General features: G+C 42.6%; 1 long non-coding RNA gene across 1 annotated transcript; it reads left to right on the plus strand.

The window, feature by feature from the left end:
• Window positions 1-793: 793 nt before the first annotated feature.
• Window positions 794-22,109, plus strand: LOC120880930. The gene is made up of 3 exons (XR_005725157.1): window positions 794-879; window positions 17,115-17,122; window positions 22,099-22,109. It is a non-coding gene; the product is annotated as an uncharacterized LOC120880930 (long non-coding RNA).
• Window positions 22,110-27,598: the final 5,489 nt, after the last annotated feature.

Here is a 27,598-nt window from a genome sequence, read left to right on the forward strand (position 1 = left end):
GTCTGGTTCTAACTGTTGCTTCTTGACCTGTGTACAGATTTCTCAGGAGGCAGATATGGTGGTCTGGTATTCCAATATCTTTAAGAATTTTCCATAATTTGGAAAATTCTTAAAGAACTCATTACCCACCCATATCAGTTTAACTTGGAATGGTGAATACAAATTGACTAATCTGTTACCTGGGCTTCCCAGGTGGTACAAGTGGGAAGCTGCATCCACCTGCCAATGCGAGAGATGCAGGTTCAGTCCCTGGGTCTGGAATATCCTCTGGAGGAGGGCATGGCCACCCACTCCAGTATTCTTGCCTGGAGAATCCCATGGACAGAGGAGCCTGGTGGACAGTCCGTGGGGTCACAAAGAGTCAGACATGACTGAAGTGACTTACACACAATCAGTTACTTACATGTGGATTGCCTGTTTAGATTTTCAGTTAAATTATAAAGAGGATAGACATCAAAGGACATTTGGATTCTACGTGAGAACAGCATGTTAGTATTTTTGGTTGGTTGGGGCCAGTGTATTTATATCCTGGGGGATATTAAGCATTTGAGAGCATAAGCGAGTGAGAGGTACCCAGACAGGTATTTATCTTGGCTGTCAAAATTCCTTTACTTAAAAAAAAATTAATTAACTTAAAGTTTAAAGATTTTTTTTGTTGATGTGGACCATTTTTTAAAAGCCCATGGTGGATTCATGTTGATATATGGCAAAACCAATAAAATATTGTAAAGAAATTAGCCTCCAATTAAAATAAATAAATTTATATTAAAAAATAAAAGATTTCTTTTTGTGAACCATTTTAAAGTCTTTATTGAATTTGTTACAATATTACTTCTATTTATAGTCTGGATTTTTGGCTCTGAAGCATGTCAGATCTTAGTTCCCTGACTAGGGATTGAACCCCGACCCCTGCACTGAAGGTGAAGTCTTAACCACTGAGACACTGGGGAAGTCCCACCATTATTTTTTTCAAAGTGTTTTCTATGGTAATGTTTCTTATATTTAGATACTACAGAGTGAGAGTACTGGATTGTTAAAATGGAGTGACAACCTAAAACTGTTGAAATTATTTTTGTTTATTCTTTATTGATGTATAGTTGATTTACAGTGTTGTGTTAATTTCTGCTGTGCAGCAATGTGACTCAAGTATGCAAGCATATACATTCTTTTTCATATCCTTTTCTATTATGGTTTATCCCAAAATATTGGATATTGTTCCCTGTGCTATATAGTAGGACCTTGTTCTTCCATACTGTATATGATAGCTTGCATCTAAAAAACTGTTGAGATTTATGCTTAATTCTTACTATAATTTTGTTATTGAGGGATTGTGTATTTTGCAATTAATGTTGGTTGATATTAATTGTTGAAATTGTGTGACCAGCTAAGCCAGAGGCTGTGACATTTTCTAAGGAAAGCCAAAAGCACCTACTATCCAGATATTAGGTTTGCCAAATAGTAGCAGATTTTCTCATTTGCTCTTCCCTATATCCTACTCAGGATTAATAGTGATAAATATATTATTTAAGCTCTCTTAGCAGAAAACAAATTTGGCATGAAAGAGCACTAACATAAAAACTTTTCAGGAAATGAATCATTATTTTGATTATACTCTAGATTTCCTGATGGGAGCACCATTACTGGAAAATATTCAGTAAGTTAAAAGAAGTGAAAATTATTATTTTGAGCATTTCATTAGATTCTCAATTTCCTGATAGAATCACTGTTCTTGAGAGAATCCCATCCGTAAGAAGAACAGGGTGATTTCAAAGATTTATCAAGACCTTTCTTCTGTAGAGAGTCAAATGATTTTCTTGTCAAGTAAATACTTCATGATGTAGTTAAAAATAACTGTTGGAAAATACTGACTAATGCAGGGTGTGGGATGCAAATGACACCCAAAGCTATCACCGACGGGGCTTGGCTTTCCGAGTACTATTTCATAGGATATTTCATTTCCATTTATCAGATGTCATTCCCTGTGCGGGTTCTGTATTACGGCCGTTTCTCTGCAGCTGTGACAGAAGACGGTGTCAGCCTCTGCTGATGGTCTCAAGTCCCCGTGGACCGTGCCGGTGCACAGAGAGGAAGAACATACATTTTTATGTCGGGGGGTAATGAGCATCTTTCTTTCTACCTGCAGTTTTCACTGTGGTTCTTTGTTTGCCTGTTGATCGCAAACAATCCTTCCCACCTGACATTCCGTCTCACCGGGCCCTTTTTTCTTCCTCTACATTGCAACCCAGGATGACTGTGGAAATTCGAAATGAATATGAAAATAGAATTCTGACTTGGTGACATAGAAAAATAACGATGAAGGTAAATGATGAGCTCAGTTGTGATGTATTATTTAGAAACCTCGCATTGCTTCTGGGAGGCTCTTCCCCCCAAGGACCCAGAAGACAGGACAGTAGGAGGCGCGGTGGTGGGCTCATGGAAGAGAGTCGTGTTAAAGATGCTTTTTTTCTCAGATGCCTTTGTGTGCTTGCCCAGGGGTCAAGAAAGGGGGAAAAAAACCCCTCTCTCACCCGCATGACTTGTAATCATTACACCACTCCAGATAATTGTGCCTTGTTGGTCATCAGTCATTAATTATTTTGCCTGTTTGTCAGGAATCATTTGCTACCTGCTCATTGCTCCTTTGCCTTCTTTGTGTGAATGCTCTTCTGTTTTATTTCATTAATGATGCTCGTATGTCCTAAGACAGGAGACTTCGAAACAAAGATGCGTGTTTATACAGCAGCTGGGTCTGGCTTTCACTGTAAAGGCAGCAAACAATTCAAAGAGATATTTTAAAGCAAGAAACTGTCTTTGCTTCTACGGTACGGTGTCGAAGAGATAAGAACGCGTTCATTTTGCCTGTATAAACCCCAGGTAATTCTGGAGTATAATTAGAACCTTTTCAGGAAGATTCTATTGTGCCTGTACTGCCACATCATTGATATAGAACCTATAAAAATGGGTGTTTTTAAATTAAACAATGGAAACAGGTTCTCTCTAGGTAAATGGGCTCCAACTTCATCACTGCTTTACTTTTTTGTATCACCCTCCTTCTCCTTCATAAAAAATACTCAGTTAAAAGGATTTTCTTAAGAATATGCTCTAGGAAATTGGAGATTGTTCCTGGTGGCCCAGAGGCAAAGAATCTGCCTGCCATTGCAGGAGATGCAGAAGATGGGGGTTCAATCCTGGGTCAGAGAGGTCCCTTGGAGAAGGGACTGGCAAGCCACTTCAGTATTCTTGCCTGGGAAAGCCCATGGACAGAGGAGCCTGGGGGGCTACTGTCCATAGGGTCATGGACATGCCTGAGCAGGCACACACATATGTAGGTTTTGGCAGCTCTAGGTTTAGGCAGCCCATTCCCTTAATGCCCACATCCGGCATCTGAAGGGATGAGTGACCACCACGAGTGCTCAGTGGTGAACTGACATGTGGGGTGTTCGTTCGTTTATAAATGGGGCTGGAGTCTATTTCAAGCAGACAATCAGAGTCTGCTTTGAGGTGCGGTGTGAGTGGCAGCCATCAAAGTGACCACTTGCCAGGTGCTGGCGAGCGGGATTGCTTTTAACACCAAAGAATAAAATGAGGAGATAAAAGTGGAGATATTAAAGGAGACAGTGCTCGGGGAATGATGGAAGAGCAATCCAGAGGAGATAAGGTGCTCGCTAAAGGTTAACCTGACCCACTGATGAAGAAAAATTAGGACGGGAAGAGCCACGAGACAGTGCAAGGGTGCTGTTATGCACAAATGGAGTGTTTAGGGGAAGACATAAATTGGGAGGAAGGAAGGTCCTTCTCAGGACTGTGTTAGAAGTATCCTTTAGAGTAGTTTAATATCGCTATAAAAAGATAACCTCTGATGTATCTAGTCAGAGACTAAGAAGTAACTTATAATTGCTGCTAATGATTTTATTTACTCAGAGATACTGAGATTCTATATAATACTGACAAATAAAAGGGACATAGTGGAGGACGAAGCACAGCACAGTGGAGGACAGAGGAACCTGATGTGCTGCAGTCAACGGTGTGCAGAGTCAAAAAGTTGGACAAGACCTAGCGACTAAACAACAACAACAGCAAAAGAAACTGTAGTGTGCCGGCATTCTATGTTTCGTTTTTTGGTAGGAGACACTTAAATAAAAGGACAAAAGCTACCGTCTGTGTCTTTCCCAATTGTGTTCCCACCCAACACTAAAAGCTGGGAATGCTCGGGCAGGAAGTTATGAAATAGGGGGCGTGATAATAATCCTTGGTGCAAGAGAACTGTGGGTGCAGCCCCCTGGGGGGAAACACTGAAAGAGGGCATGGTTCTGCTTGGCCAAGGGATTGTTGATCAGCATAACCATACTTCCAAGGCAGAAAGCCTTAGCAAGTGCGCTACAGAGGATGACTCGGGTGCCTTGACTCTCAAAGCATAGAGAAGCAGCTGGGAATTCTACAGCTTGGTCCCTGGCCTCAGTTGGTTTCATTCCCAGGCTTCTATGATAGTTTCCTTTCTTGGAAGCCTAAAATCAGCCTGATAACCAGTGAGACAAAAAAGGCTCAGATGCGCGCTATAAGCTGCATGCAGGTGTGCTTAAGTCACTGAGTTGTGTCCGACTCTTTGCGATCCCATGGACTGTAGCCCTCCATGCTCCTCTGTCCATGGGATTCTCCAGGCAAGAACACTGGAGTGGGTCACCTACATTGCAGGCAGATTCTTTACCACCTAAGCCATCAAGAAAATCCTTTCTAAAATAATTATGTACTATAAAGTGATGATTAGTGATTTTGAAACTACGGATTTCTATGTTTGTGGGAAAAAATGAATACAGATGAATAAATCTATGTATGTTTTAGAAGCTGCGAAGTTTAATTTTATTTACATCTCGAGATTTGGAGGCATAATCCTTGTGGTATTTGTTTGTTTCTTTAAGAAGTCCTCCATTAGGGCTTCTCTTTCTAATTTGTTTTCCCCCATCTTTCATGATTGCAGTAATTGGGTGAGTGTTTTTACAGCTGGAATTCAGGGCACATTCATTCATTTAATATCCATTTATGGAGTGTCTACCAAGTGCTGCGGGGGGACAGAGATGAATACAGCAGACCAAGCTCTGATGGAGCTTGCATTCCAGTGGGCGAGAGAAACAATCAGAAAGCAAGTAAATACATAACATAAAGCAGGAAATAATCAGAGCTAGAAGGAAAGCCCAGGGCCTGGAGAGTGATGTGGTTGGAGAGGTGTTACCTTTGATCGCGTATTCAGGGCAAGCCTATCTTGTTGAAACAGGGGACTGGAGCGAGGGAAGGAATGCTTTGCTAAGATCCCGGGAATAAATTTTCTCAGAAGATTGGCTTCCTGTGGTTTAACCTAAAAGATCATAACTGCACCCTACCTCTAATGTTCTTTCCTACTTTCTCATGAGTTTGTATTTTGAGCTTCGGTGAATCATTTTGGGGACCTATACTGTTGGCTTATGTTGTGTTGGCAGTGAATTCCTTAGATCACAGCTTGTAGATTTCTCTCTCATTTTGACCATGGGATCTATTCACTCTCATTATAATGTCTGTGATTTCCTTTTCCAGGGGGATGGCTTGTGATGGAGGGTGGGAGTGGGTACCATGGCAGGCAGATGTGTAAAGTAAAAAAGGTGTTTACTTGCATTGTGAGCTTTTATTTCCAGATCAGAATTAATCACAAAGCAAGATTTGTATTAATGATTGGTTTTGCAGAAGGGGCAAGGGATTAAAAGGGCTGAGGAACAATGTTATAGTCCCCCTCGAACAAATTGTCATTCTCTTAGTTTTATTTCATGAAAAATTCCTGAACCAATGAGCACTCCCTTGGAAGAATTATACAGTCAGAACCATTAGTATTTTATTTCAGTTGTATAAATTCTTTAAGTTCTCCTAGCAGCCCACCCAGCTTGACCCAGTACTGAATTACTTGGGGAAAAATTGATATGTTTTCATGCTACTCATAAAGTAATCTGTGTTTTCAGAGACTCACAGTGGCCTACTTTACTTGGGAGTTTACTCTAGAGGTTTGTTGTTTGAATTTGTTAAAAGTTTGGGGAAAATAGCCCAACTCTTAGCTGTAAGATAGATCCAGAAAATGAAGTATGTTGTATTTTATGTATTATTCACATGTTCAAGGTGCCCAAGGTGTGACGGACCCATGAGGAAGCCTTGTGATACAAGATCTTTTCATCTTTAACCAAGTATTGCTTGTTCTTCCATTCTTGTGATGATGTGCCAATTCCAAAAAGCCACACTGGGGACTTCCTGGTGGTCCAGTGGTTATGACTTCACTTTCCAATGCAAGATGTGAGAGTTCAATCCCAAGTAAGATGCCATATGCCTCTTGGCCGAAAAGCCAAAACACAGAACAGAAGCAATGTTGTAACAAATTCAATAAAAGTGTTAAAAAATGGTCCACATTCACACACAAAAAAATCTAAAAAAAAAAAAGTCACATTGATGTCAAAGTTGAGGAACATTTCATAACTTTCCTTATTGGAAAATTTAAGCTGCACATCTCTTAACCTCTGCAGTTCTGTCCCATTTCATATCATCACTAAAGTTAAAAATGAGCTTCTCATGAAAATAGAATCCTAGTGCAGAGGATGATGGTGATTTAGTAGCTAAATTGCAGTCCTAGAGCAAACTTCGTGGTGGTTTAGCAGCTAAGTCGTGTCTGACTCTTGCTACCCTATGAGCTGTAGCCTGCCATGTTCCTCTGTCCATGGGATTTTCCAGGCAAGAAGTCTGGAGTGAGTTGCCATTTCCTTCTCCAGGATAGAACCCCTCATCTCCTGTGTTACAGGTGGATTCTTTACCACTGAGCCACCAGGGAAGCCAGAGGCTGAACTTAGCACCTTTGAAATTTAAGGCAGTCACTTAATCAAACAGAGACCTTTCTCTGGTTACCACGGATGGGAATTCACAGGTGTTAAGTTAGCTTCGGAAGGACTCCTCTATTGTTTCTTAATGGAAAACTAGAACATATGGAGACTTGCACAAGGAAAATAAATATAAATCAAGCGTAAGAGCTACTGGGTGTCGTCTGAGCAGTTGCCTTTAGTTTTCTGGGCATGCATGATTCAGTGCCTATTGAGCTGTCTGATGTGGTTTGCTATTTCATTTCAAAATAATAATGCAACAGTTTCAACATTTTAGCTTTAACCTTCTCCATAACTAGAGGGACTATACAAATGCTTTTGATGTGATAGTAGAGTGATTCTGTCTTTTGAGAATGACAATCAGTGCCTTTGTGATTTCACGGTATAAACTATTTGAAAGCTTGGGATGTGGAGGTGAGTGGTCTGTGATGATATTGAATCGTTTGGGTATGTTTCGGAACAGTTAGGAACAGAGAGGAAGTACAAAGCCAGACTAGAAAGAGCTCTTTTTACCCCAGGATTTTTAGGCTTTCTTGGTGCATATGGATTTTCGACAAAATTTTATTTGGGTTTGATTTATTCTTTTGACCTTGACAATACCGAGTGAGGTGCCGTTTTCCAGTCTTCCTGTTGCAGATTTGGGGCATTAAATGTTCATTTACACATTATTTACAACTACCAAATGTTATTGGGCTTCCCAGGTGGTGCTAGCGGCAAAGAACCTGTCTGCTAGTATAAGAGACATAAGAGACATGGGTTCAACCCCTCGATTGGGAAGATCCCCTGGAGAAGGGAATGGCAAACCACTCCAGTATTCTTGTCTGGAGAATTTCATGGATAAAGGAGACTGGCAGGCTATAGTCCATGGGGTCACACAGAGTCGAACACGACTGAAGTGACTTAGCATGCACACACACAGGCATACATGCATGCATCAAATGTTATTGGTTATTTATAGACCATTGGCTCAATAAAGTCTTGCCTCTTGGAAGAAAAGCTATGACAAACCTAGACAGCGTATTTATGAAGTAGAGGTATCATTTTGCTAACAAAGATCTGTCTAGTCAAAGCTATAGTTTTTACAGTAGTCCTGTACAGATGTGAGAGCTGGACCATAAAGAAGACTGAGTGCCAGAGCATTGATCTTTTTGAACTGTGGTGCTGGAGAAGACTCTTGAGAGTCTCTTGGACAGCCAGGAGATTAGATCAGTCAGTCCTAAAGGAAATCAACTCTGAATTTTCCTTGGAAGGAATGATGCTGAAGCTGAAGCTCCAATACATTGGTCACCTGATACAAAGAGCCAACTAATTGGAAAAGACCCTGATGCTGGGAAGGACTGAAGGCAGGAGGAGAAGGGGATGACAGAGGATGAGCTGGTTGGATGGCATCACCGACTCAATGGACATGAGTTTGAGCAAACTCTGGGAGATGGTGAAGGACAAGGAGGCCTGACATGCTGCAGTCCACGGAGTCACAAAGAGTCGGACAAGACTTATCCGCTGAACAATGACTGAACATGTGTTTCCAGTCTATTGTTATTCCATAGAGACAAATGTCTGACCGGAAATCATAGCATAGATTTATTTTGTCAGTACAGTTGTGAGAACATTCATTCAGCCAAACAGGAGGTTAAGACAACTTGGTGTTGAGAAAAAATTTGGAGTACTGTCAGACAAAGTTACTCAAAGAATCTGGTGCAAAAGAGGTACATATTCGCATAGCTTCACCACCAATTAAATATCCATGCTTCATGGGAATAAACATACCAACAAAAGAAGAGCTTATTGCCAATAAACCAGAATTTGAGCATATTTCAGATTATCTAGGAGCAAACAGTGTTGTATATCTGTCAGTAGAAGGACTGGTTTCATCTGAACAAGAAGGAATAACACTGAAAAAACAGAGAGTGAAAAAGCAAGACATTATGGTTCAAGAAAATGGGAATGTTCTGGAATGTTTTGAAAACCATGGTCATTGTTCAAAGGAAGATATTATGATTCAAGAAAATGAGAATGGTCTGGAATGTTTTGAAAAGAATGATCATTGTACAGCTTGTCTGACTGGAAAATACCCTGTGGAACTGGAATGGTAGCTGCCAGGGGCAGACATCATATTTCAGGACACAAGAGTTGGTGAAGAAGTTGTCGTGGTTATACCTTCATTTACTGTTACTTGGTTGGTGCAGTGTGAAATGCCACATGCTTGTAAGTTTTGAGATTTTTTTTCTGAAAAGGATACCAAATTGCTATGATTTATTCAGTAATCCTGGATAAATACTTTGGTATTATGTAGGAACTTGGATGATCCTTTCAGTTTTATTCAGTACTGTTATTTTTTAGAGATCATGTACATTTCAGATCATCAGCAGTAATGTAGCAGATAGGTGAATTTCTGTTTTAGAGAGGATTTCCAGGTATTATACTCTCACAGGTTCTTAGGAAATTTTGTGGAATGTTTAAGAGTTACTGAAATTCATTTATGGAATATTTTCACGGAGAAGGAAATGGCAACCCAGTCCAGTGTTCTTGCCTGGAGAATCCCAGGGACGGGAGAGCCTGGTGGGCTGCTGTCTATGGGGTCGCACAGAGTCGGACATGACTGAAGTGACTTAGCTTAGCTTAGCTTAGGGTTGTGAGAGTAAAATAGGCTGGTTTCGGTCCTATTGTTTCAAACTTATTCCAGCATCTGCCTATATTTGCACATTTGAAGAAAGACTGCAAATCTCATTGCCTTTTGAGAATTAAAAACTGGCAATCCATAAAAAAGAACGTTATGTAAAGCCTGTTATACAGAATGAAGTAAGTCAGAAAGAGAAAAACACGTATTGTATATTAATGCATATATGTGGAATAGAGTAAAACACGTATTGTACATTAATGCATATATGTGGAATCTAGAAAAATGGTACTGATAAATCTGTTTGTAAGGCAGTGCTAGAGACCAAGACATAGAGAAGAAACATGTGGACACAGTGGGGGAAATGAGAGGGTAGGGAGAATTGGGAGAATAGCATTAAGACATATGCATTATCATATGCAAAAGAGATCACTAAGGGGAAGTTATTGGATAACAGGAAGCTCAGCCTGGTGCTCTGTGATGACCAAGAGGGGTGGGATGAGGTTGGGGGTGGGAGGGAGGTTCAAGAGGGAGGGGACATGTGTATACCTGTGGCTGGTTTGTATTGTCGTATGGTAGATGCCAGTATAGCACTTTAATGCAGTTATTCTCCAATTAAAAGTAAATTTTATAAAAGTGACAGCCATTTAAGAGTACCATCCTTCATGAGATACACATCCAAAGAATGCAGTGAATGAATGCATTAGTGAATGAGTGAGTGAATGAGTGAATATGTAAACCAACTCATCTGCATAAACAGAAGTTTAAGCGATTGCAAAATTAAGGATCATGAGTTACAGAAAACTTGGATTTGTTTGGTGAAAGTGAAAGTCGCTCAGTCGTGTCCAACTCTTTGCAACCCCTATACAGTCCATGGAATTCTCCAGGCCAGAATACTGGAGTGGGTAGCCTTTCCTTCCTCCAGGGGATCTTCCCAATCCAGGGATTGAACCCAGGTCTCCCACATTGCAGGTGGATTCCTTATCAGCTGAGCCACCAGGGAAGCCCCATTAAAAAAACGTACCTCTCTTGGAAGAGGACCGGGCCTGGGGATCTGTCATAGAAATACTGGGAAGAATGATGGTGGCCTGGTGTTGGTGATGCTTTTGGGGTGAGGTGGTTGGATTCTTGTATACTTGGAGATAGAACTGGCAGGATTTGCTGAAATGCTGGATGTTAGGGCTGTGTGTGTGTGTGTGACTACAGAGAAAGATGAATAAAAAAGTAACTCAATGATGAGTGAGACAATAGTGGCTTCTCAAAGAGAATATTCAATTTAGATTGTGTTTTAAAAAATTGAATAAACGTCTTTGAGCAGTGGACATTTTAACTATTTTTATGAACATGGGTCCAAAAGTTCTGAGAGTATTTAAAAATAGTATATAAGCGACAAAATAAAAATATACCTCTCCTGCAAATTTTAGCAACTTATTACAAAATTAAACCCCTTGTATATTTCATGGCAATCGGTTCTCCTGCTAATTGGTCCTCTTCTGCCCTGTGGTGGTGATGGTGGTGTCGTCATTCTGACCCGTCACCACTTTGCATACAATTGCTTTATGGAAAGATACCGCTCACGCTCTGCCTTAGGGCAAACAAATCAATCAGCCAGAGCCCTCAAAAGGATAGGAAGCATTTGTATGTGCTGGGGAGGCACCACCTCTGCGTCTCATTTGTAACAGCCTGAGGTTTCTCTGAGGGAAAAAAAGAGCATCTGTAGCAAGTAAGGCATGGGTTGAATTCAAATTGAAGACTTCCCGTCTTTCTAAAGTCTCGTTCAGTTTATTAAGTGTCTCGCCGCCTGCCGTATAAGATACAGATGAAGAGATCATGGTTTTCCTGGGGGTTTGAAACTCAGGTTAAAACGACTTCAGAAGGGAATTCTCAAATGAATTTCCAGTAAGTGCGTTGACAGTCTCGGAAATTTCAACACCAGCACACACAACATTCTTTTTCAATTAATGTCAAAACATCAGCAAGCTCACAGTTCTGTTATGCTAACGTAGTATCTGCATTCTGTCGTTTTCAGCTTGGCCCTGTACAAGGTGAGGTTTAATTGTAGCCAGTTTTTTTGAATATCCATCTGATCATTTCAGAAATATTTTTTTACCTTCTAAATTGCCCTGAGGTTATTCTGATATGAAACTTTCTTTTCTTGAGTGTGCTGTGACTCCCTCCAACATTGACCCAGTTAAGTGCTTTAGAAAATATCTCCTGAGACAGGGAAGATTTTCATTCATTTGCTGGGGGTTTGATGGCCAAATATGCATATGTGTTCTTTGTGGGAAAAGCAGTTGGAAATTGCTTTCTTCTGGTGTGTCTCATGTAGAATAGCTTACATCATTTGTAGAGGGTATAGTCCTGTCAGTGGTAAATTGAGGATGGGGGAAAAGACTGTTGGAAGTAGTTGTTCCTTCTGTGTTTTCAATAATTATGTGCCATCAGCTTTTTATTTTATTCATTTATTTATTTTTGCCTCTGCTGGGTCTTCCCTGTTGTGCGGGTTTTTGCTAATTATGGCAAGGGAGGCTTGTCATTGCCACGACTTCTCCTGTTGCAGAACACGAGTTCTAGGGACCAAGAACTTTAGTAGTTGCGGTTTCCGGGCTCTAGAATGCGGGCTCAACGATTGTGGCCCACGGGCTTAGTTGCTCCTCAGCGTGTGGGGTCTTCCCGGACCAGGGATCAAATCCATGTCTCCTGCATCGGCAGGTGGATTCTTTACCATTGAGCCACCAAGAAAACTCTATATGAGACGAGCTTCACAGGCTCTCAGAGCTTAGCCACGTCTGGAACGTGGAAGACAATTAATGGTGGCATTGCATAAATGAAAAGATGGAAGAATGAATCCTTGAGTGGGTGGAAATTCGTAGTATTATAGTTCACATGACTTATAAAATGCCTACTATTTCTGAGTGCAGGCTTTTGGATGACTGCATATCTGAAGATATCTGAGACAGAAATATAAGATGCAACATTCAGAGAAAAGACACAGAACAACGTGTGTAGAGGGACCCTTTTCTGATATGCCCATCTATTCAACTGCACGTTCAAATGTGACAGTCACCCTGAAGGACAATTCTGAACTGTATAATTATTATTAACTACACTTGCTCCTTGGAAGAAAAGCTATGACCAACCTAGACAGCATGTTAAAAAGCAGAGACATTACTTTGCCAACAAAGGTCCATCTAGTCACAGCTATGGTTTTTCCAGTAATCGTGTATGGGCATGAGAGTTGGACTATAAAGAAAGCTGAGCACTGAAGAATTGACGCTTTTGAACTGTGGTGTTGGAGAAGACTCTTGAGAGTCCCTTGGACTGCAAGGAGATCCAACCAGTCCATCCTGAAGGAGATCAGTCCTGAGTGTTCATTGGAAGGACTGATGCTGAAGCTGAAACTCCAATACTTTGGCCACCGGATGCGAAGAGCTGACTCATTTGAAAAGACCCTGATGCTGGGAAAGATTGAAGGCTGGAGGAGAAGGGGACAACAGAGGATGAGATGGTTGGATGGCATCACTGACTCAATGGCCATGAATTTAGGTAAACTCCGGGAGTTGGTGATGGACAGGGAGGCCTGGTATGCTGCAGTCCATGGGGTCTCAACAAGTTGGACACAACTAAGCAACTGAACTGAACTGAACTGATGTCTGCCATCACGTAATATATTCAAGGACACATTCTCAAGCCTTGGAATTTAGCCCTCTGGCAAGGAATCCAGGCTATGGGATGAACTTATTGCTAGAACAGCTTTTAGAATCCTGGAAAAAGGTGACGGCCAGTGCCCAAGAAAGGGGGAATGCCTGAGTTATTCTGGCAGATGGCAGAGGTAGGAATCAAGAGGCTGACGGGAAGGGGCTGGCAGTCTCGGATGTCTCAGGCAAGGCCAGGAGACCCTAGGAGGTTCTGGAGGGCATACCATTCAGGAGAGGTGTTGGTGGCTCGCTGACAGTGGGGCTGCAGCGTCCCCGAGGTCCGTGGTGGCCCTCCTCTGCAGATCCACAGAAATGGGCCAGTCTCATCCCCGGGGTGCTGGCACTCTGGAGTCCTGGGAGCTGGGGCTGAATCTTCTGTGATGAGGTTTACTTGTGAAGGGGGTGCTGTTACCATGTGTGTACCAGGTGGAGCATTTCCGGGACTCTCGAAGCAGGAGAGTCTCTGACTCACAACCTGGGAGCATCACAGCTTGGTGACCACTCTCTGATGGTTGCTGTGTGGACATCACAAACTCTGTTTCATTTATTTAGCTATATATTCTTTTTAAAATATTGTTTTCCTTTATGAGTTTATTACAGGGTGGCTCAGATGGTAAAAATCTGCTTGCAGTGCATGAGACCTGGATTCGATCCCTGGGTCGGAAAGGTCCCCTAGAGAAGGGAATGGCAACCCACTCCAGTATTCCTGCCTGGAGAATTTCATGGACAGAGGAGCCTGGTGGGCTACAGTCTGGGGGTCCCAAAGAGTCAGACGTGACTAAGCGACTAACACACACACATATTTTTAAAAATATTGTTTTCCATTATGGTTTATTTTAGGATATTGAGTAAAGTTCCCTGTGCTGTACTATAGGACCTGGTTTATCCATTTTGTATCTAACAGTTTGCATCTGCTAATCCCAAGCTCGCAGTCCATCCCTCTCCCAACCTCCTCCCCCTTGGAAACCAGGAGTCTGTTCTCCACGTCTGGCGGGGGGGGGGGGGTGTCTGTGTCCAGGAGTTTGATTATTTCATACACAGGCTCATTTGGGACATCCCAGACTTTGATTGTGTCCTTTCTCAAAGATGGTTCAGATGTGGGACACATAAAAGAAGCTGAATCTGTAAATATTTCAATAAATCTAGTTATATTTTTGCTGAAACTGCCTGATACCCACTGAAAAAATGGAGTTGTGTGTGTGTGCGCTCAGTTGCATCTGACTTATGGTGACCCTTTGGACTGTAGCCAGCCAGGGATTTCCCAGGCAAGAATACTGGGAGTGGGTTGCCATTTCCTCCTCCAGGGTATCTTTCTGACCCAGGGATTGAACCCCGTCTCCGGTGGTTCCTGCCTGGGCAAGTGGGTTCTTTACCACTAGCGCCACCTGGGAAGCCCCCAAAGGAGTCTTTTGAAGGACAATGATCCATTACGTCCGTGTGCCTTCAGGAAGGGCTTACTATCCCTGTACGAGCCCTGGTAATACCACTGTTCTTTCCATCACAAGGATAAATTGGCATGGATACCACAGTGTTCAGGATTTAAGGGTCGTTAATCCCAAGGATGGGGGAGCCTGGTGGGCTTCCATCTATGGGGTCGCAAAGGGTGGGACACGACTGAAGCGACTTAGCAGCAGCAGCAGCAGCAGCAGCAGCAATGAGATGTTACTTCCCTGCTTGTCTGTTTTTCTTCAATTCTAACACCCCCTTATCCTCAATCCTGGAGACCATTGCTTAATTTACAGTCATAAAACTATTCTAGGCATTCTATATCCTTCCTTTCTGACTCACCAGGTCCATTTGCATTCACCTGGGAGAATCAACAGCATACATGGGCACTTGTGCCTGAGGGTTTACAGAAGCATCCTCTTTCTTCTTACAGATACTCAGCTATGCCTAAGTCATTAGCGACATCCCGTTTCCAGAGGACTCTAGTCTTCTATAATACATGGATCATCTGCTTGTTCTCCAGACTGAAAATCTTGCAGAACTGATTTCTTCCATTTGCTGACATTATTAGTGTTGTGGTTGTTGTTCAGTTGCTAAGTCGGGTCCGACTCTTTTTCAATCCCATAGACTACAGCATGCCAGATTTCTCTGTCCTTCACTATCTCCTGGAGTTTGCTCAAATTCATGTCTATTGGTAGACATGATGTGATGGTATCTAACCATCTCATCCTCTGCCACCCTCTTCTCCTCCTGCCCTCAATCTTTCCCAGCATCTGCGTCTTTTCCAGTGAGTTAGCTCTTCGCATCCGGTGACCAAAGTGATGGAGCTTCAGTTTCAGCATCAGCCCTTCCAGCGACATTATTAGTGTACAGGGACACAAAGTCTTTTAAGGACAGACTCCAGTCTCAGCAGGACCAAGTGCATTTTCTTGGCTGCAACATCAAACAAAAATTAGGAGTCTCCTTCCTCTTAAAGGCTGCAACCTATCCATGACTTTTCTGGCCGATCAACAAGAGGTGACTTAGAGGATTACCTGTTCCCATAGGATACTGTAACATTGGATTCCTGACTTTTCTAGACTAGCTTCTCATTCCTAGAAGCTAATGAAAGCAGACACCCTTGGACCCTTGCATTACAGAGACTCACCGGAGAATGGTTTTTACAGCTTAAAGGATTCTCCAGTGATCATAAATCTTTCTTTCTATTTGTGCATGGAGACAAGTTCTGCGGATTCTATCTTAACAAGAAAACGCATAACGGAGACCCGTGGCTTATTATAGTTCCACATTGATTTCACGACAAAAGCCTGCCCTCCTTGTTTGCACACAGTGGCAGCAGCTCAAGGTCAACAGAGGGTCCTGCTGACTTAGTCTTAGGATCGCCACTTAACCCTTGGCCTATCCAGCCTCTGGGAGCTGCCTTCTGATAGAAAGTACAGGGTCTTTTTCTGTTTCTAGACTGACTTCCTTTGAAATCTTTTATCTCTTAGCTGCATGTATTTCTATCCATTGCTGAAACACCCTGAAACCTGCCACTGTTCTTTTCCATGAAGAGAGAAGTGCTCATCATTGCTCTGAATTTATTTGGGAGCTTCCTCTGGTTTTGTCTGACTTCTTGGAAACCCCTTGGGACAACTCTGATTGTGAGTGCATTCTGTTTGGGGACAGAAGGAAGCTATCGACCTGAATATGCAGTCAGAATCCCCTAAGACTTGTTCACATCCTACCTCCTCTGAGACATGAAATCCATGCAAATTACCAAAACTGTAGCCCTAAGGCCTGCCAGTTAGCTAGAGAAAGGGAGCGAACATATGTAAAGAGATGCTATTGGAGTGGGTCAAATTTTGGTCTGCTTTGTAAGAAACAGCCCTTCCTAACTGCAGCTGGTATACTCCAGTTAAACAAGGCACCATATAAGAGCAGTTTCAAGAAGGAAAGGCTCATCTTCTAGCAGATTAATATATAAAATGAGCTATGTTAACACATCCAGGCTGCCTACCATGTCCAAGACTCAAAGCTAAGATGAACTCCTGACTGTTGGAATCAAGCCTTCTTCAACTCCAGAGTCCAGCATCTGATTTGGGAATAGCACACTGGAAAAGACCTGATTGCTTGCTTCACCCATCTGGGTGAAGTGTCCCCAACACAAGCTACAACCACCCAGGGAAAACAAAATTTAAAGATGTCCTAAAGAAGTATTAACAGGGAAATCTCAAGGAGACAACGGAACTTATCTTTAGTGCATGTTCAAGCCATCAAACCCCAAACCATTTGAAAACTTTAAAGGTGGGGGCAAGGCCATGAACCAAAACTTTTAGGCCATTTAGAACAAATCTGTGAGTATCAAATCCATCTGCAAATAGGTTTCATTCGGTTGTTCCCAGTGTGATTATGAATATGTTCTTGCTGCTGCTGCTAAGTTGCTTCAGTCGTGTCCGACTCTGTGCGACCCCATAGATGGCAGCCCACCAGGCTTCCCTGTCCCTGGGATTCTCCAGGCAAGAATACTGGAGTGGGTTGCCATTTCCTCCTCCAGAATATGTTCTTAATCATAGGCTATTGTCTATTTTCTGATTCAGTTCAGTTCAGTTCAGTTCAGTCGCTCAGTCGTGTCCGACTCTTTGCGTTACCTGGAATCATTTCCTTTCTGACAGTAGCAAAGACACTTGGAGATTCTGCGTTTCCCACTGGAGTAATTCTCATCTATACCCGTCTAAACAGAAGAGGGATGAAAAGACTGCAAGGCTTTGCCTGTCACCCAACCTCACTGGTCCTACTACCCACAGGCCTCAGAATCGTCAAGTGAAATGGATGACCTGTTAAAAGGAAAACTTGCAAAGCTCTCAGTTGCTGTGGCCAAAAGTTTTACTCTTGGCTCCTTGACCATTAGGCCCATTGTGACAGGAACTTAGACACGACTCCTGTGTGGGCTGGCTGCCTATGCACGCGGGGATGTCACATCCATCTTTGACTGCGCTGGTTCACAGGCCAGTGCAGCCCTGTATTGCAGAACCTTAAGGACTTGCTTATCCCCCTGATGCCCATGCGACTTTAGCCAAAGATAAGTTGTGCAGGGCACTGCATGAGGTTCAGCGGGAAGACTGCCTCTTCTATATGAGACTGATAGCAGATTACCCTTAGACCTTAGTTCAGGGGACCCTTAACCAGAAACCTGGGAACTGCCCCTTGAATTCACGCCTCTTTGTCTGAGAGGCAGCCTACACCCGCCTCCCAGACAGCCGTGCCCGTGTAAGCTCCAGTGCTGAGACTGTCCTGGAGTGCTCCATGCAGATGCATCATAAAGCAGCTGTCTTTCTCAAGAGCCTCAGCTCAAAACCCATGAATGCCAGGAGCAGTTGATGGCCACCCCCTTCTCACATCATCCCTCTCTTTCCTCTTCCTGACTCTCATTTTTCCTCTCTTGTTGGTTTGATTTTGATTATAAAAGTGAGATTCTTTTTTTAAGAACTGGAATATAATTGCTTTACAATGTTGTGTTAGTTTCTGCTGTATACCAGCATGAATCAGCTTTATGTAGCCATGTATCCCGTCCCTCTTGGACCTCCCTCCTACCCCCTGAATTCCACCCCTCTGGGTTATCACAGAGCACTGAGCTGAGCTCCCTGTGCTAGACAGCAATTTCCCACTAGCTCTCTGTCTTACACATGGTAGTGTATCTATGTCAATCCCAGCCTCTCAATTTGTCCCACCCTCTCTCCCCCCCTTTCTTTGTCTAAAAGTCTATTCTCAGGAGGGGGAGAGAGAGTGGGGAGGAGGAAGAAGCTTTCATAATGAGAAATATTTACAGTAGAATAAATTATATTTCCTTACTGTATTAGTTGGAGGAGGAAATGGCAACCCACTCAGTATTGTTGCCTGGAGAATCCCATGGACAGAGGAGCCTGGTGGGTTACAGTCCATGGGGTCGCAAAGAGTCAGACATGACTGAGCGACTAACACAGCACTGTATTAGTAATATTTGGAGGTGATTTGACTTCGTTCATTATGCGTCTAGAATTATCAAAAGCTCCAGTTTGGCTGAAAGGTCTGATTTTTGCCTGAGCCGGCAGGGCCTCCGTTAGTATGTGATGTGTTTTTCATGCCCTTTTAGAGGGAAAATTGTGAGCTGTCAAAACATGGTTCTAAATGGAAAGATAATGTCAAAACTTCTTATAACACACTGTAGGATATTTCAATTCTCTTAGCGAGAAAGAGCACAAATTTAATTATGGATCAAAATGCCTTCTGCGTCAAGTGGAGAGAGGTGGGTATCGGAAATTGTACGGTGCTCTTTATTGTCAATATGACAAAAGCTGGAAACCTAAGTATCCGAGGGATCCAATTTGTATTTGTTCCCATGGTTTCTAATATATAGGAATGCTTCACACAGTTCTCTCTAAAAACAAAAAGGTTAATGAATTTCCTGACAACTTGCTAATGTAGTGAGGCTTATTCTTACAGCTTCAGGCAACATCCACAAACACACTCGTTTGTAACCCACGGAGTGCTGGTAAGTTACTGCCAATACCACACGTACTAGCAATGAGGTAACACGTTGTCATATATCACTTGATTATGTCATGCTTGGAGTTTCAATTGTCTGGAAATACATCCTTCCATCATAGAATCACATGCTAAGCCCAGAAGTGGGAAAACATATATCGAATCCGCTTTCACTGGTCATCAGTGAATGTCCAGTCTGTAGAATAATCACAGCTTTGCTACCATCCACTCTTTTCCTCTGCGTAACCTTTAATTAATAGAAGCTACTTTCACCGCTTCTAATTTTTTTTTTTTTGGTTACCAAGAAAAACAGTATGAGTCCATTTTCATATTAATCAGTATCAACAGGGTTTCCATGGTGGCTCAGAGGGTAGAGAATCTGCCTGCAATGTAGGAGACCCAAGTTTGATCCCTGGGTCAGGAAGATCCTTTGGAGAAGGGAATTGCCACCCGCTCCAGTATTCTCACTTGGAGAATTCCATGGACAGGGAGCCTGGCGGGCTACAGTCCATGGGGTTGCAAAGAGTCGGACAGACTGAGCAATTGAGTATGAACACAGTCTATCATGTAGCCAAGATGGGTCATGATGGATGCTCAGTCTTCAAGAATGTGGCTCAAGGTACATTCTACATCCTTCTTTGGAGGGTAGCAACTCATATAAAGGCAGCCCATGATAATTTTTTTTTTATTTTGAGTTTGTTGAGTGAATATGAGCCCAAAGCAAGATTGTTGGCTTTCCTTATGTTTTTTTTTTTTTTCTTCTCATGACCCAGAATGCTTGAAAATATATGTCTGAAACGTATTGTATTATGGACATATTTTTATAACTAACTTCAACTCTAAGAGAAATATCACACAGCAGCTTGCCCCAGTAAACGTTTGTCATAGGCAAAATGACCTGTTGAAGATGCCTACAGCCTAATGTCCAGAACATGAGAGTATGTTAAGTTCTACGGCCAAAGGGACTTTACAGGTACAAATAAGTTTATGGACCAGAAAATAGGGAAATTTTCTTGGATTGTTTGGGTGGGTCCAATTTAATTTCCATGAGCTCTTTTTACCCCCAGGAGCTCTTAAAGGCACAGAATTTTCTCTATCTGGAATCAAGCGACAGCCGTGGCAGAGGAGAAGGTAGTAAGCTCTGGAGGGAAAATTGGAGATTTACAGTGTAAGAAGCACGGACGCATGGTTGCCGCTTTGAAGACGAAGGGAAGCATGTGGAAGGATGCAGGAGAGACTCTGGGAGGACAAGCCAGCCACAAAACTCAGCGCCAGAGCTTCTAGAAACTACATTCTGCCAATCACCTGAATGACACAGAACGTGGGATCTTTTCTAGAGCCTTGGAGAGAACACATCTGGAATGTTCTATCTGCACCTTGGCTTTGACCTTGAGAGACTCCAGCAGAGGACCGGGCTGGACCCTGACGTCATTCTGATGAAACTGGGAGATAAAACCGGGTGTCCTTTGACGCCACTAAAGTTGCGGCAGTTAGGGTAGCAATAGAAGGCCAGCATGTGTTACAAGATAAACTGAGGTGTATTAAAAGATTTTGAGTTTATCTGAGCAAAAATAGACAGGAATAAGGCAGTGGACAGAGCCAGGGGGAAAGACTCACAGAGAGAAAGTGCAGAAACAATGATGAAATTGGCGCTAGGCCAGAGTTCAAAGCTCAGTTGGCTGTTGGTGATTCGTTGTGCTTTTGTTTTGACTGTGAGACCTTGAGGCATTTACATGTTTAGATTTCAGTTTGCTTACACAGTTCACCCTGACATTAGAGCCAAGTGCCTCTTTGATTAATTAAGCACACTATATTCTTGCCATTTTTGGATTTAATGGATTAGGTGTCTTATTAAATGCATCAGTGTGTAAAATATTTTATGGAAAACCTCCATCCACATATCTCGTTGTTTCCAGGGTTCTTTTTCTACAGAATGTTCCTGTCTCTCGGTGGTGGTGGTGGTGGGGGGAAACCATGAAAACCTTAGACTCGAAACGCTTTGAACTGTGTTGAAAATCTTGAAGAGATATATTCCGAGACAGTTTAAACTTGGCAAGACGTGTCCTTCCATCTCTGCCTTTACTTTCTTGCCTAACCAGGCAGAAAAACCCTCCCTGGGAAATTGGGAGCCGCAGGTAACCCCGTCACGCTTCCATTCATTTAACACCTGCTGCGGCACTGTCCTCTGCCCTTATTATCTTGGCAACAGATTTTTGCCCTTGAACGTTTTGTTCAGTGGAAGGATAAAGAGAGGCAGGCTGTTGACAAAAAGGATTATTGTTTTTCTGAATCGGTCCTTTTAATTTCAAACAGAGCTGCAGACAAGAGAGGGCTGCTTCAGCCAGGTTTCCCTGCAGGCCACTGGGGCTGAACAGAACCATCTGGAAAATCAGGTGCATGTTAACACATGGGTGCCCCCTTCTCTTATGGTGGTACTTTGAACTCGCAGGGCTCAGTAAAGGTCTGTAAAATGAGTGAGTCATGACAGTCATTTTACTGTAAGTTTTGTGGGCTGTGTCTTTGATGGCTGAACTCCAATTTTTATGTAAAAATTTTTCCATAAGCTTGCCTTGCCCTGTGCTAGGCACAGTATAATGTTGTTGCTTAGTTGCTAAGTCATGGATCATGTCTGACTTTGCGACCCTGTGGACTGTAGCCAAACCTGGTTCCTCTGTCTGTTGGATTTCCCAGATAAGAACACTGCTATGAGTTGCCATTTCCTCCTCCAGGGGATCTTCCCGACCCAGGAATTGAACTCGCGTCTTCTGTCGTGGCAGGCAGATTCTTCACCCAGCCACCAGGGAAGCCCAGTATGTATATTTCATGTCACTGGGAGCACTATATCTGTACTTCACGGGAGGGCAATGTCCTGTATTCCTCATTCTTAGAAAAGCTTCTGCTCTTGTTCTACAAACAATGCACACACCACTGAAGTGCAGGATTTATTCTAAAGACAAGGGAGCAGGGACACTTCAAGCAGCTGTCCCTTTCCCAGGTTGTGGAGACGTTCATGCGGAACTTGACCTTGGGTTGTACTCGAAGGACATCTAACTTGTAAGCTATGTTGGAGGATAACTGGGGTGTTACCTGTAAAATCAAGGAATCCTACCAGCTTGAGAGCTAGCAAGGATGCACAATGCAGTTCTTTGCACAGGAATAATTTAATTCTGGAAGATACACATCTTGTTAAGCTTTCCTGATATTAAGGAAATAGATGCTTGTTTTGGAAAATAATTTAGGTTGGACTTCTATTACTCTAGAAATAATTAACTGTGAAATTGGGCCTTTTAACTTTTACCAGAACAGCTTTCTTTAAGGAGTAAAAAGGAGAGATTCCTTTGGATGGTATGCAAGAATTATCTTCCATGTTCTTTATGTGAAATTCTTTCTCATTCTAGTCCAGAATACTTAAAGATATGTATCTCAAAAGCATTATGTTATGAAAATATTTTATACTTAATGTTTAATTGAAAGAATTATCATTTATCAATTTGTTATGGGTTGAATTGTGTCCATCTCAAAAATTTTATGTGGAAGTTTTAACCTCCCAATACCTCATAAAGTGACCTTATTTGGAAAAAGGGTTATCAGTTCAGTTCAGTTCAGTTCAGTTCAGTCACTCAGTTGTGTCCGACTCTTTGCAACCCCATGAATCGCAGCACGCCATGCCTCCCTGTCCATCACCAACTCCCAGAATTCACTCAGACACGTCCATCAAGTCAGTGATGCCATCCAGCCATCTCACCCTCTGTCGTCCCCTTCTCCTCCTGCCCCCAATCCCTCCCAGCATCAGAGTCTTTTCCACTGAGTCAACTCTTCACATGAGGTGGCCAAAGTACTGGAGTTTCAGCTTTAGCATCTTTCCTTCCAAAGAAATCCCAGGACTGATCTCCTTCAGAATGGACTGGTTGGATCTCCTTGCAGTCCAAGGGACTCTCAAGAGTCTTCTCCAACACTACAGTTCAAAAGCATCAATTCTTTGGCGCTCAGCCTTCTTCACAGTCCAACTCTCACATCCATACATGCCTACTGGAAAAACCATAGCCTTGACTAGACGGACCTTAGTCAGCATAGTAATGTCTCTGCTTTTGAATATGCTATCTAGGTTGGTCATAGCTTTTCTTCCAAGGAGTAAGTGTCTTTTAATTTCATGGCTGCAATCACCATCTGCAGTGATTTTGGAGCCCCCCCAAAATAAAGTCTGACACTGTTTCCACTGTTTCCCCATCTATTTCCCATGAAGTGATGGGACCGGATGCCATGATGTTTGTTTTCTGAATGTTGAGGTTTAGGCCAACTTTTTCACTCTCCACTTTCACTTTCATCAAGAGGCTTTTTAGTTCCTCTTCACTTTCTGCCATCAGGGTGGTGTCATCTGCATATCTGAGGTTATCAATATTTCTCCCAGCAATCTTGATTGCAGCTTGTGTTTCTTCCAGTCCAGCGTTTCTCATGATGTGCTCTGCATAGAAGTTAAATAAGCAGGGTGACAATATACAGCCTTGACGTACTCCTTTTCCTATTTGGAACCAGTCTGTTGTTCCATGTCCAGTCCTAACTGCTGCTTCCTGACCTGCATACAAATTTCTCAAGAGGCAGGTCAGGTGATCTGGTATTCCCATCTCTTGAAGAATTTTCCACAGTTTATTGTGATCCACACAGTCAAAGGCTTTGGCATAGTCAATAAAGTAGAAATAGATGTTTTTCTGGAACTCTCTTGCTTTTTCCATGACCCACTGGATGTTGGAAAATTGATCTCTGGTTCCTCTGCCTTTTCTAAAACCAGCTTGAACATCTGGAAGTTCACGGTTCACATATTGCTGAAGCCTGGCTTGGAGAATTTTGAGCGTTACTTTACTAGCATGTGAGATGAGTGCAATTGTGTGCTAGTTTGAGCATTCTTTGGCATTGCCTTTCTTTGGAATTGGAATGAAAACTGACCTTTTCCAGTCCTGTGGCCACTGGTGAGTTTTCCAAATTTGCTGGCATATTGAGTGCAGCACTTTCACAGCATCATCTTTCAGGATTTGAAATAGCTCAACTGGAATTCCATCACCTCCACTAGCTTTGTTTGTAGCGATGCTTTCCAAGGCCCACTGACTTCACATTCCAGGATGTCTGGCTCTAGATGAGTGATCACACCATCATGATTATCTGGGTCGTGAAGATCTTTTTTGTACAGTTCTTCTGTATATTCTTCCCACCTCTTCTTAATATCTTCTGCTTCTGTTAGGTCCATACCATTTCTGTCCTTTATCGAGCCCATCTTTGCATGAAATATTCCCTTGGTATCTCTAATTTTCTTGAAGAGATCTCTAGTCTTTCCCATTCTGTTCTTGTAATTAGTGATTAAGTTAAGTAATTAGTTAAGCAAATGTAATTAGTTAAGACGAGGTCATTCTGGAGCAGGGTGGGCCCTTCCTGCAGTTTGACTGGTATCTTCATAAGAGGTGGAGTTTTGGACACAGGTGGGTGTGCAGAGGGTCTTCCCTACATGGCTCAGCAGTAAAGGACCCACTTACCAGTGCAGAAGAGGTGGGTTCGATCCTTAGGTTGGAAAGATCCTCTGGAGAAGGAAATGGCCACCCACTCCAGTATGCTTGCCTAGGAAATCCCATGGACAGAGAAGCCCGGCGGGCCACTAGTCCAGGGGGTTGCAAAAGAGTCGGACACAAGTTAGCAACTAAACAACAGCAGCATCAACAAGCTTGCAGGGAGAGAATGCCATGGGAACATGGATTTTTTACCACTGAGCCACCAGGGAAGCCTCTCTTTCATGTTTTTAAAAGAACTTTATGAATAGGAAAGCTACTCCACTGTTTTCAGTAGCATTTGATTTTCTATAGGAAATCAAATTACACAAGGATAGAGACCCATACATTTATAAGATTCAGTAGTATTTGTGAAGTTTTTTTGGTTTTTATTTATTTGTTTAGGCATTTTTCAGAGTGACTGTTTCTCCTTCATACCTGCACCTTGTTTATTTTTCCACATTGATTTTTAAATGTTGGTAACATTTTACATTTTTCGCCTTGTATTCTAAGCCCAGCAATTGCCTGTTTTTCCTCTTCTCTGTCAAATTGGCTGTTATTTTCAAGTCACTAACCTACACACTTACACATGACCCTTTTACATTTCCTCAATGCCTGAATGTATTTCTCTCCTACCATAAACCCGAGACACATCATTTGAAGTAGATAGAACATCTTTTATGCCAGGAAGCCAGTTGAATGCTGCCATCTTTGACATTACAGGATGTTAATAAAGGTCCCTTCATGTGTGTGCTTGTGCACGACTGGGTGTGCATGGAGCTGAGTTGCACTCTAAGCACGAATTCTCTCCATGACATCTGTTTTCAGTACTTTGCCTTTTATGGCAGATGATTGAACATCGTCCTTTCACGCTTTATTGGCTTCTGATTTTTCAAATCTCAAGTTGTGTCAGAATCATTATGGAGACCCTGCATTATTTTTCTAAAAATGATTCCATGTCTATAACTTGCTTTTCTACCATGTTCTTAGTTTGCAAAGTGATGAATTTATTTATTTACTTTGTCAAGCTGCAGACTGGTCTTGGAGAGCTGTGGAGACATGCCCTCAAGTCCAGCCTCCAGGTTACCAGGCACCTGGACTCCCACGCTGTGTGCAGTCTCCCCTTCTCTGCTCCCTGCTGTGATTTATGGATGGCCCCAGAGGTCAAGGCTGTTGAATGGGGAAGCAGAGAGCTTTCTTTGCCTTGCCGTGCAGCAGTAAATTAATATTTTGGGAGTTATATAAAGGAGGCTGTGTGGACATCCCACTGATATGAGAATTAATTCATTACTTGCAGATTATTAATAAACGCTCAGCAAATAGGTTTATAAGATTGTTTAGAAGAAGAAAGTATCATGGCTAATTAAATTTCCCATTTCTTTTGTAGATTTCAGTTTGTAATTTTCAAAAAAAAAAGTGTGTAGTGTGGCCAAAAAAGGTTTCTTTCTTGAAGATTTAAAAATTGACAGTTTTATGGAAAAAAAAAATCACTCTAAGAGCCTCATCATTTTAGTGCCAGGGACCGAAGAGCAGATTTCCATTTTCATGGAGCTGTTACAAACAGGATGTCTAAAAAAGAATGGCCAGAATTCCTCAGGCTTTGTGAAAGTCTCCTAAAATTCAAAGGTTTCATTTTACATGGGAAAGAAAAAATGATTCATATGCAAAATAAAGAGAGGAAATAGTTGATATTAATTTACTTGATCTGATTAGAGACTCTCTTTTTTAAGCTGCATTTGAGATTTGAGCTTTCGTTCCCCTTTCTGTCATTTATTCCCCCAAAACTCCAGCAAGTGCGTTGTTCCTCTTTAAGACATCTTTGAATAAATTAGAACAGTCTCCCTCTCTGGGTGAATGTGGGTACAGCAGTTTGCACCTCTGTGAAAAGAAAGCACCCCTAGAACAGCCCAAGTGGGGCTAGTGGTAAAGAACCCACCTACCAGTGCAGGAGATATAAGAAATGTGAGTTCGATCCCTGGGTGGGAAGATCCCCTTCAGTAGGAAGTGGCACCCCACTGCACTATTCTTGTCTGGAGAATTCCATGGACAGAGGAGCCTGGCGGGCTACAGTCCATGGGGTCACAAAGATGACTGAGGAGCTGAGTGCTTGCACGCACACGTACCCCCAAACACCCCCCCCACCCCATCCCCAGGGCAGCATCCTTCAGCTGGTGACTTTGCTGACAGAGTGGCATTGCAGCTGGTTTCTAACCCCTCAGTATGGTCCTCTTGGGCATGGGGGCCTTTGGGTCTTGCCTGGCTGGCCTGTAATACCATGAGTTTGTATGCTGCTTATACTTACTGTCAGGGCCTTCCCTGGTGGCTTGGCTGTAAAGAATCTGCATGCAATGCAGGAAACGCAAGAGATGCGGGTTCCACCCCTGGGGCAGGAAGATGCCCTGGAGAAAGGGCATGGCAACCCACTCCAGTATTCTTGCCTGGTGAATCCCATGGACAGAGGAGCCTGGCGGGCTGCAATCCACGGGGTCACAAAGAGTCGGACATGACTGAAGTGACCGAGCACACACGCAGGCTTACTACTGTTAGGCTCATTCTCCTATTTTGCTGCCAACCTGATAATTCTTAAGCAAAAGGTGTGACAGACTTACATCTTGAGAGCCATCTACCCGTATTCCTCCCCAGAGCTCTTGTTAGAATCTTCTCCCAGGAAAAAGACCTCAAGTGGAAACAGACCTACTTACAAATCAGCAAAGGAAATCCATGTCAGATCTCAAGGATCACTGAACGCATGAGGGAACCAAGAGCATAAAAGTGAAAAATGAAGACAGGTGAACAAGAAAGCAGGTGCTGCAGAGATGGAATTCACATAAGAAGGAAAGACAGCTAAAATAAAAGAAACCAACTTAAACCTTTCTTTCTCTATTATATCCAGAGAGATGTAAGAAAATACTGCAATCAATG

This window comes from Oryx dammah, unplaced genomic scaffold, assembly GCF_014754425.2.
Source record: "Oryx dammah isolate SB20612 unplaced genomic scaffold, SCBI_Odam_1.1 HiC_scaffold_22, whole genome shotgun sequence".
NCBI classification, from domain to species: domain Eukaryota; kingdom Metazoa; phylum Chordata; class Mammalia; order Artiodactyla; family Bovidae; genus Oryx; species Oryx dammah.